Raw genomic sequence first — 10,906 nt, forward strand, 5'->3', positions numbered from 1 at the left:
AGCTCACGTATCAGCTAGAGTGAAGGTCAGAGTCCACACACTAATCTCTGTAGTCCGTGGCTGTGAAGATCGTCCTATCCTAGGGAGTTTTAAAATCTGGTTCATGAAAGGGCATTTCTGATCATTTTATTTTAAGGACAAGATCCAGCCCAGAGATGAAGGGGAAGTACAGAGGAAAAAGCGCGGTTTCTTAGAGGTTTGTCAGGAACAGAATAGGGAGTAGAGAGGTGGGGACTAGTCAAAGTCATGTCCGGAAGGCAGGCGACCAGCCTCTCCCGCAGTGGGGTGTCCAGGCGGGAGGGATTCAAGTAGGGCAGCTTCCAAAGGGATCTCCAGCAGGGTACCGGGGCGCCCGGACGCGAGGGAAACAGCTGCGCGCAGTCGGGGCGATCGCGGCCGGAGGTCCCCGCGCGCGCGCTCGGGGTGCTCCGGCTGCTGCCGCCCCGCTAGTCCCCGGCCCTGGCAAAGACCCTGGCCGCAGACGCGCATCCCCTAGCGGCGCGTCACCGCCAGGCCGGCCGGCGCGCCTCCTCCTGCTCCTCCTTCGCCACGGCGCGCTCCGGCTGGGGGAGGCGGGGAGCGGAGCGCGGCCACCCAGCATCTGCGGGTCAGAGGTGCGCCCCATAGGCCCCGGAGCCTAGCGGGTCCTAGGCGAGTGGAAGCTGCGGAGCCGGGCTGCGAAGCCGGAGAGGAGGACGCGGAGGTGAGCTGGCCGGGAAGAGCAGCTGGAGGAGGCGGAGTTCAGGGTCAACGTGCCGCGGGCGCCGCGCCGCATCCTTCCTCCCGGGACTCCGCGTCGGCTCGCAGCTGGCCAGGTAGGAAGTGGGAGGGGTGCGGAACCGTGTCAGTCGAATCCGCCTCCTCCTCGTGGTCCTCCTGGATCTCAGGGGAAGTCCTGAGGTCAGGCCCAGCAAGCGGAGGCTAGAAAGGACCTCGTCCCAGGTAGGACGTGCCCGAAAGGGAAAGGACAAGAAGGTTACTTCGGCCTGCCGGACAGTCTGCCAGTCACTTTGAGTTGATGCGGCGCATTTCACTGGCAGTCATGCACCACTGCTTTGCGAGCAGGTAAATGTTGCATGCAGTGGTTTTGCTTATTACCCAGTAACGTAATCGTGGTGTTTAGGCCATTTTGTGTTTGGAAGTAAATAGCCTGTTCTTTGAGTGTCCTCAATTATCCGGTGTTCAGCCGAAACTTGTTGAAAATTATGCCCTAAAAATCTTGGCCTTAAAATAGCGCCGGGAGGGAGTTAAAGAGATTTTTTTTTCGGTCGAGAGATTTCCATTTATTATCTCCACTACCCTGTGGAGAAGGATTAGTGTCAGATTTTTGCTCCTCGGGCAGATAGTTTTTTAGATAGAAAAACTTATTCCAGGGCAGGGTTAATTATCGCTCAACACTGTAGGCGAGATAGAATTTAAACTCCAACCCCCACCTCACCCTCAAGACTTGATTAGATTCTAGTCCCGTTAACAGCGCCACTGCTTGCAACCTTCCTCAGTCTCCAGTCTAGTCTTCCCATCCTCTTTATTTCCCTTTATTACTTATTCATTTTGTTGATTCTTTTCTCTTTCTCACCCTCTCTCGCTCTCGTTCTCTCCAAGACAGCCTATTTGAAAAAGAAAAATATGCATCCTAGGTATTTAGCAATATAAGAATAGTTGCCAGTCTTCCACGGCACTGGCTGCAGTTTCTGCAGGTTAGCTAGTCCATCAGTTGGGTGCTGGGAAAGGAGATGGTATCAGTAGTGATACCTTAAGCTAATTGTGGAAGGTGGAAATGAGAGGCTTCATCCAAATCACTTATTGTGCTATACTATGGAAATGAACTTCTAAATGAGCATAATTATATTTTAATACAGAAAAACATAGCACAGACAAGACAGAATTTTTAAATGGTTTATAACTATTACAGAGAGGTGAGAATAAAGATGCACTAAATCTGGAAAAGGTTAGGCCTATGGTGTGAGAATATCAGAATATCAGGAGGTATAGTCAGGCCCTGCTCAGCCTGTAACCATGACTCTGAAGTGCATCCACACAGCCATGACGTTGACCTAATCTTCTTGGGCCCACATATCTCCATCAGCAAAAAGAAAGGTCTGACCTAGAGACTCATTACATTTGTGTTGGCCCTGACACTTAAAAGCATTTAATGACAAAAATATTTATTACATACTTAGTTACTATGTGCCAGACAATGTGGAGGTGAGGTGGACAGGACAGACATGGCTTTTGCCATTCAGGAGCTTAATGACTTTGGTAGGGAGATAGTAAACAGTTAAAAGGCAAAATACACAATTCAGTAAAAATACCCAGCAATTTAACAGGGACTGAAAGGAAGGGGGTGGGGGGCTGGAGTGAATCATTCTAATAAAGAGAAAAGACGCATTCACATTCTAGAAAAGGATTCTAGAGCAGTAGGAATTAAGGGTCACACAGGACGTGACTGGAGAGGTGAACAGAGATTAGCTTATTTGGATTCTCTTATGTCTTGGTCAGGAAGGTGGCTGTAATTCTAAGTATGAGGAAGCCACTGATTTTCAGGAAGAAAAAGACATTTTATGATGATTTATGTTTTAAGATGACCTTTGCTGTTATGTGGAGAATGGTTTGGTAAAGGGCAAAGATGAAGATAGACTGACCATTTAGAAAATGTTTGCAAGCCAAGCATGGTGACAAATGCCTGAAGAATCTGCCCAGGAGTTTGAGACCAGCCTGGGCAACATAGAAGACCTCAGCTAAAAAAAAAAAAAAAAAGTTTACAGGGAGAAAGGATAGACACTTGGGCTAGGCTGGTGTTCAAGAGTCAGTGGAAAAGGATTAAGAAGTATTTTGAAGAGCAGGAGTTGGCACTGGATTTTATAACAAGTGTGAAGGAAACTGAGGACTAAAGAATGACTCCTAGATTTCACACTTGAGCAACTGGTAGATGAGGGTGCGTTCACTGAGATGAGGAAATTTGGAGTATACAGAAGGAGGTCTGGGCAGGAAAAGAGTTCACTTTCAAGTCTGTTAAGTTTGAGATGTCACGAGAAAGGCCATAACCATTGCCATTAAGGAGGTGAAAAGGATGGTCTCCAGGACAAAGTGGATAGACCTAACCTTTGATGGTAAAGGTGGTGATCATGAATTTAAGAGGAAACTGATTTTTCTTTAGCTTTCTTCACCAACTTGGTACAGATGCAGAGAAAATGGGTAGCTGGATTCTTCATAAGAATTTTTTTGCCAAGTGGTTATCATGGCCAGTAAGAGGGTACAGTCAAGGGAGACTCTTTTAAAAAAATTATTTTTATTTTATGTGTATATGTGTTATGCTTACATGTAAGTGTAAGTGCATCCTTGTCATGCAATGCCCATGGAGGTTGGAAGAGGGCATTGGATTTTCCCTGGAGCTGAAATTACAGATGGTTGTTAGCCCCCATGTGGGTGGTGTGAATCGAACCTGGGTCCTCTGTAAGAGCAGCCAGTGCTCTTAACTGCTGAGTCTACCCTGCAGCCCCTCAAGGAAGACTCTAAATATATACCACAAAGTCTAGGCTAGATTCAAAGAAAAACCAGGTGTTACTGTATGAAAAATGAAATGAAATGTGAGGGCCATAAGATGAAATTTATTTTGCTATCTAGAATTATCAGTGTGAATATTTAAATTAAGGGTATTGAAAAGCTACAAGATAGTGCTTGGGACTATCAGGAAGTGAGTGACAGGTGGAAGCAGAGATTCATTGCCTTTGGTGAGTAAGTCAAAAAAACAAGAGATGCTGAAGTAAAAGATTATAAACTCCCAGGAATGGTGAAACCCTAAGAGAGATGACAGCTGTGAGGGTATAGAGAACAACTGTTGATGTGCTGGGGCCCGAGGTCTCCAGGGAAAAGGGATAATCTAGAAGTCAGTAGCTGAGAGCAGAAAGGTTAGGGAGAGGGTGTTATGAGTTGCCAGTTGCCTTAAAGGACCTGGATGTATACAGGAAAAGCTAAGGAAGTTTAGATGTGAGTTTATGAAGACTTCACTACCCCACCTCTTGGCCCTGGAGGGTTGCATTGTCTTGATAACCTGTTCAAATCATCAGCTTGTGACTGTTATGAGACTCTCTAAGGGTAGGTCTTTCTGAGTTACTGTCATTCAATAATTAATGTCCTAGATGTTTCCATGCAAAATAAATTAAGCTTTCTTTTTCAAAATTAACTTAGCACATCAGCTACCATTCTGCTAGAGAACTATTAAGGAATCCCAGACTGTAGTTGAGTATAACTGAATTATCTTGCAGTGCTCTAGTTAAATGCATACAGCAAGTCAAATGCCCGTATCACCTTGAAATTTCAAGGAGCCCTTATGCCACTTAAAACACTTTTGGATGGAACTCCTATAGCTGTGTTAAATACAAGGTAGTAATGGAACATTATTATGTAACTTCAAGACTTAGAAACCAGGGAATTTTAGGGTTGGAATAGACAGGAGGCAAGTACAATCACTTTCCATTTAACAAAGGGAACAGAGGCAGACTGAGAATCAAGATGGTTTCAGAAGCCTACACCTGTCCTTTTACTTCAGTATCACAAAAACTAAACTTTCTGGGGCTGTAGAGATAACTTAGCGGCTAAGAGTACTGACTGCTCTTGCAGAGGACCCGAGTTCAATTTTCCAGCACCACATGGCAGCTACGAACCATCCTTAACTCCAGTTCCAAGGGAATCTGAAGCCCTCTTCTGACCTCCACAGAATTGCACGACATGGGTGCACTCACATACATGCAGGCGATACACTTGTTACGGGTCTGTGATCGAACAGAGTCACCAACACCATTTTGGTAGAAAGTAGCAAGGCAATACTTTATTACGACCAGCCGGGCTGTCTATCTTGGGAATAGGAGCCCAGAACAATAGCCAGCCAGGGTTTTATAGAATTACAAAAAACATTGTTCAAACAGAAAGTCTATGAGCCGATCAGGTTCATAGCAGAACCTGTACAACACAGCAGAATTTGAATTCACCAATCAACAGCCTGTAACTGTGTGAGCAATCAAATCAAGTGTACAGAAGTGAGATAAGCAGTTAGCCCTAGATTAGAACATTCCATGGTTTGGCGGTTAGGCCATTTCTCGGAACTCATAGGCACACTCCTTTTCTGGGGAATTTACAGGAATCAGGCAGAGGTCAGCCCCTCCTAATCGTCTTGAAGATGAGGGGAACTTATGTTAGGACCCTGAGATAGTTCAATACTCATACACATAAAATAAAATAAAATAAAACAAACTATCTATAAATGGCATAATTTCATCAATTATATCATCTACAAGCCTTCAAATAACATTAAATAAAAATACAGAGAATTTGTAGAATATTTTTAAAGTGGCTCTTGAGTCAGCACCATGGGTATCACCTAGGAACTTATAAGAAATATAGAAATCAGAGTCACCTCAGACTTAGTCTCTGAATATATATTTTAACAGGAATCACCAGGCCTGGTGCTCACATTTTCATTAGAGTTGTGAAGCTATCCAAAGGAAAACTGTAGTCTCCCAGGTCAGGGCCTGTAGAGCCTGGAGAACCGAGGAAAGGAGAAGCCCATCCTATAGGAGAGGGTGAAGAGATTCAGATCAATCTGAATCTTGAATGTTTTGCAACCACAGGAACAAAATGTCCTGTGTGGTGAGATGATACATTTTAAGGAATGGCATTGCCTTCTCAGAAAGTGAAGAGAGGAAATTGCAAATTAGTAAGTGGATTTTCCGATACTGTTTCTAAGTAAGGGAGGGGGATGGACTGCATGCTTATTCTTCACTTTCACTATTCGAGGACAACTATTATGCTCTGGTAAGTATTATTTTTTACTGTTGGAAACAACAATGTCAAAATGGAAATAAAAGAAAATCAGCCAAATCTGCTGTCTCCAATAGCAAAATAAGTGTCAGGCAAATCCTGATCTTTTAGTGGTGTCGTTTTTAATCTTGGATACCTATTCATCATACCTGGTAATCTTTTGTAAAATTTCTGAAGCCCAGGCCAAACCCTCAGCCAATTAAATTAGCATCAGGATAGAGAAACAAGTGGCCAGGGGTACTTTGTTTAAAATCTCCCCAGGTCACTCCATGGCACTAGAGTTGAAAAGCCTGTATTTCAGATTCTTGTGGGAAGAGGCAGTTCTGAGATAGGTTCTGCTTTCTACCACTGGTGAGTCCCTCCATTGTTATTGCAGAATCAAGCTGAGACAGAAAAAAACAGGTCATGTTCACTGCTCTTTGGGGTTTTCAGATCATTGAGGGACACAGGAATTTTTTAAAAGAATTTTCAACTAGCCAATTTTCTTAAAATTTGAGTGATATGAGTTAACTCTTGATGAAAATTGTTGCATAACTTGGTACATATATTGAAAACATTAATTTGTATACTTTAAATACACAAATTTTATAATCATACCTCGATAAAGTTGTTTTTTAAAGTTCCATGTATACCTCAACATTCATGATTTCATCATGTTTACTGGACATTGAGGAAGCCATTGTGTCTTTGGAAAGTCAGTCCCTAGTCAAATGATTGGTAAAGAGGGCTCAGTAAAGTGTTGGGTAGGTGAAAAAATGGGGACTGATGAATGGGTCTTTGGTAGTAGACTGATTGTTAAACTGATGTCATCTACAAAGAATACCTTGAGCTCATAGTATTCAGTGGGCATTGGTACCATTTGTAAGCACAGACATGTATAGCTTATTATATGTTAAGCATGGAAATCAGGGAATGCTGAAGTATTTAATTACAAGTAAGCATGGCACAAAGAATCCTGTATTTGCTAGCCAATAACTGTAGGTATCCTTATTTCAAATTCCTGTCCACAACAAGGTTATAAGATAGGAAAGCTGCTTCAGTCGTGTTAAAATGTGCTGTGCCCATCTTCAGTGCAGGCACGCTTTGTATAAAAGCCCAAGTATGCGTAGGGCACATGGTTCTGCATGAAATGACAGGTTACACTTGGGAATTGGAGAAATGTAGACATTAGTCTTTTTAGCCTCATTCATAAAAGAAAAATGATTGAAAAAGCATTGGGGAGATGTTTTAACTTATTGGAAAGGATTTAAGGGCTTGAGATGGCTAAGGTGGTAACATGTTTGCTATACAAGTTTGAGGACAGGGGTTCCATCCCCAGCACCCATGTAGAACACCTCTGGCACTGGAATTGGAGACATATTGGGACTCTCTGGACAGCCAATCTAGCCCAATCTGGGAGCTCCAGGTTCAATGTGAGACCCTGTCTCAAAAAATAAGTTGGGACTGGGTGTGGCACCATGTACCTTTATTCCTGCACTCTGTGAGACCAAAGCCAGCCTGGTCTACACAGTGAGTTCCAAGCCAGTTGGGGCTACAGGGATACTCTGTCTCAAACCCTGACGCACACACCCAGAAAAGGTGGGAATTGATTGAGGAAGAAACCCAGTGTTGACCTCTGACCTCCAGAGAGACTGAGACAGAGACAGAAAGAAAGAGAGAGCTAAAATTTCATTATCTGATGTCTCTGGGAAGAAATGTGAAGCTTTTGAAAATCATTTTGATATACATGTTTTTATTTTATTTGTGTGAATGAATGTCTTTCCCGCATGTATTTGTGTGCCATGTGTGTACAGTGCATATGGAGGTCAGAATAGGGTGCTGTATCCCTTGGAATTGGAGTTACAGATGGTTGTGAGCAGCCATGGGAATGCTTTGAACTGACCCTGGGTCCTTTGCTAGAACAACCAGTACTCTTAACCACTGAGCCACCTCTCTGGCCCCAGGGGGAAATTATTTTAAATATCTGCAATAACTTAGATTTAATAAGAAAGTTTTTCTTTTGAAAAATCTTCCTTAAATGAACTGGACTGCTTTGCTGTCCTTGTTTTTGGCCCTTTACCTTTCTCTTCTAAAGACAGGGTCTTAAGTGGTTTAGGCTGGCCTTGAACTCACTATCCAGCTGAGGATGGCCTTGAATTCTTGATCCTCCTGCCCCTACCTCTCAAATGCTGGGTTTACAATTGCTCACCACCATGCCTAGCTTTTGTCCTAGTAATTGCAATACAGGGAACATTAAATTTTGTTTTGGACTGGGGTCTAGAAATGTCATGAGATCATATCCACATACAAGTATATATCAAATACATATTGAACCTAAGAAATACCTTGGGAATCACTCCTTATTTGTTTCAGTATAACTCTGGGTATGCCAAGATTCTGTAAAGCTTGAAATTAGTCCACTTTAATGATGTTATATTTCCTGAAAAGTCTTTTGTTCATTCCATAAAATATGAATACAAGATTGCCCAGTTTCAACTGAAGGAAAGAACCTGATTTCAGTGGTTTTCATATGCAGTTCAACAACAAATAGTGGTTGCACTATCAGGGTAGTTGTTCTAAGCTTTCATGTGGATTCATCACATAGAAGTCTGCTAGGCTGTACTCCCAGGGTTTCTGATTGGAGTCCACACTTAACAGGTTCCCAGATGCTGATATTACTGGTTGAGGGACAGACAGACATACCCCAGGGATAACCACTGCATGAGGAAATCACAGTCCTACTTCGGGCAGAACTGTAGCCTTTGGGGTTTTCTGAAGGGATTGAGAATGTTCAAAACCCCCAAATGAAACACAAGTGTACTTTTTACCCTCATAGAAACCTATTATTTCCATAGATGAACAGTTGGGTTTTATTGTTTATTTAAATGGTGAGAGAATTTAGACAGTCCTAGTGTAAGTCAAACCTGTAAAAGTCATCAAAGTTACAGAAAGTTGGGTTGAAATAGCTGACATTCCATTTCTGGAATGTACTCCTGCCATCTGAGAATGACAAAGCAGACAACTGCAGGGGCTGACTCCAGGGTGCCTGCCCTCTGGGGAGAGGAGTTTTCCCAAGCAGCTCCAGAGCCATTTCCACATGGCGCTTCCTACCATCTATGAAAATCACAGCCCTCCCTCCAGGGTGGTAGCTTTTACAGACCAATAAACTAGTGAAAGGGGCAATACAGGATTGCCAATGCGCACAACTGTTCTCACTATCCTTTTATGAAACATGCCATTTGATACACAATAGTAGGAAGGAGATGCAGTTCTTCAAGTGGAATAATTTTATAAAAAACACCATACTTTCTCTCTCTATTTTTAATTAGTATTCAGGTACCAGTGCCCTGGGATTTTTCAGGGGAGGTTACAGAAAGCCAAATTTACTTTGAGAGGTTTCTAGTTTTAAGCTAGAATGCACTCAGTGCACTATTGTCAAATTGATGTGGAAATTATGTGTAAATTAGGGAATAGTTTGTAAATACAATTTCACACACACACACACACACACACACACACACACACACATACGTAGACATACAGAGAGTGCCTTGAAGTAAGGGGATAAGCTCCCTCTGGTATCCTCTTTCTTCTCTGGTCTTCTCGGGTATGTTCTGACTATGAAATCTAGTTTCTTATAAGCTGGTGGGTGTATTTTTTTTTTATTATTATTATACTTTTTAGCACGAGTACATCCTGCCTCTCCCTAAGGAAATGTAAATTTCTTGAGTGTAAGCACCATGTTTTCTCTTGCCTTTTATCACTTTATATACAAAGTACACAGTGGCCTGGATAACTTCATGCTGGGCCACAGCCGGGCAGATCTGCCTTGAGATTATAGTTGCATCATTCCTTGTCAAACAAAATACATGCTGTAAAGTTTGCAGTGTTCTTTTTCTTAACTAGATAAACATTCATATGTTGACCTTCAATTTTTAAATATTTATTTATCATTTTATGTGTATGAGTATGATGCCTGAATGTATGTAAGTGCACCCATGTCACGCAGTGTTCACGGAGGTTAGAAGATGGTGTCAGATCCCCTGGAACTGGAGTTATAGATGATTGTTAGCCACCATGTGGGTACTGGGAACTGAACCTGGGTCCTCTGCAAGAGCAGCCAGTGCTCTTAACCACTGAGCTGTCTTTCCAGCCCCAACAGTTATTTTTTCATAACCTAATTTTTCATTGATTATTTATGTATTCACTTCAGCACAACCATTAGTGAAATGAGCCAAAATACTAGGTGAACACATTAGAAGCAGATGAGATTTTTGCTCACTGTGTCAGAATCAGGTATTACTCATTGTCTGTGGGAGATGGGCTGCTCTCAGGTCTGGATCTGGGGGAGTCCAACAGGATCCAAACACATTCTTGGAATTCCTTTCTTTTCCCTCCCCTCTAAAAGCAAAATATGCCTTCAAGGCACCTGCAGAGTCCCCAGAAGACAAGTGGGTTTCCACTTGGGGTTGTTCAAAAGTTACATAGAAAACAATTATGCTTGGTTTTATTGTATTAATAAATTTAGATCATTTGTTTTGATCTAAAACTAGGAATTATTTTAACCACATTTTACCTGTTTTGTAGTCCTCAGAATTCTTTATAGCTTTGGGCTTTTATAAAACTATCCCAAGCTGCTGGGCATGGTATTGCATACTTTTAATTCACTACCCAAAAAAGCTATCCTAAGCTGAGATTGGTATTTTAGCTATTTAATGGTAATATTGTTTTTAGAAAGTATACAGATGCCATTTGGAAATGCTAAAGCGTTTTTAAAAAAACATTTTATTTATTATTTTTATTATATGTGTATGAGTGTATTGTTCTACCTGTGAGTAAGTGCGCCTATGTCGTGCAATGGCCACGGAGGTCAGAAGAGGACATGGGATCCCCTGGAACTGGAGCTACAGATGTTGTTAGCCACCATGTAGTTGCTGGGAATTGAACCTGGGTCCTCTGCAAGAGCAGTCATCACTTTTAACCTCTGAGTCCTCTCTCCAGCCCCTGGAGATGCTACGGGTTTTTAAGTTCCTCTTAAAAGATTTGCTCTGCAGCCCCAGAATGAGAACAGGTTAGAAGACTTCCTTCCTTTTTTTTTTTTTTTTTTTTA

General features: G+C 42.4%; 1 protein-coding gene across 3 annotated transcripts in view; it reads left to right on the forward strand.

Moving 5' to 3' along the window:
- Positions 1 to 549: 549 nt before the first annotated feature.
- The window catches only part of Steap2 (STEAP2 metalloreductase), a 29,233-nt gene continuing 18,876 nt past the window's right edge, over positions 550 to 10,906 (forward strand). The window contains exon 1 of one of the 3 annotated variants that reach the window (XM_008822512.3): positions 550 to 815. The gene's annotated coding sequence lies outside the window, so the exon portion shown is untranslated. The other 2 variants (XM_029558362.1, XM_029558361.1) reach the window with 2 other exon arrangements.

Source organism: Nannospalax galili, unplaced genomic scaffold, assembly GCF_000622305.1.
Source record: "Nannospalax galili isolate Female #2095 unplaced genomic scaffold, S.galili_v1.0 scaffold85, whole genome shotgun sequence".
In the NCBI taxonomy this organism is placed as follows: Eukaryota; Metazoa; Chordata; class Mammalia; order Rodentia; family Spalacidae; genus Nannospalax; species Nannospalax galili.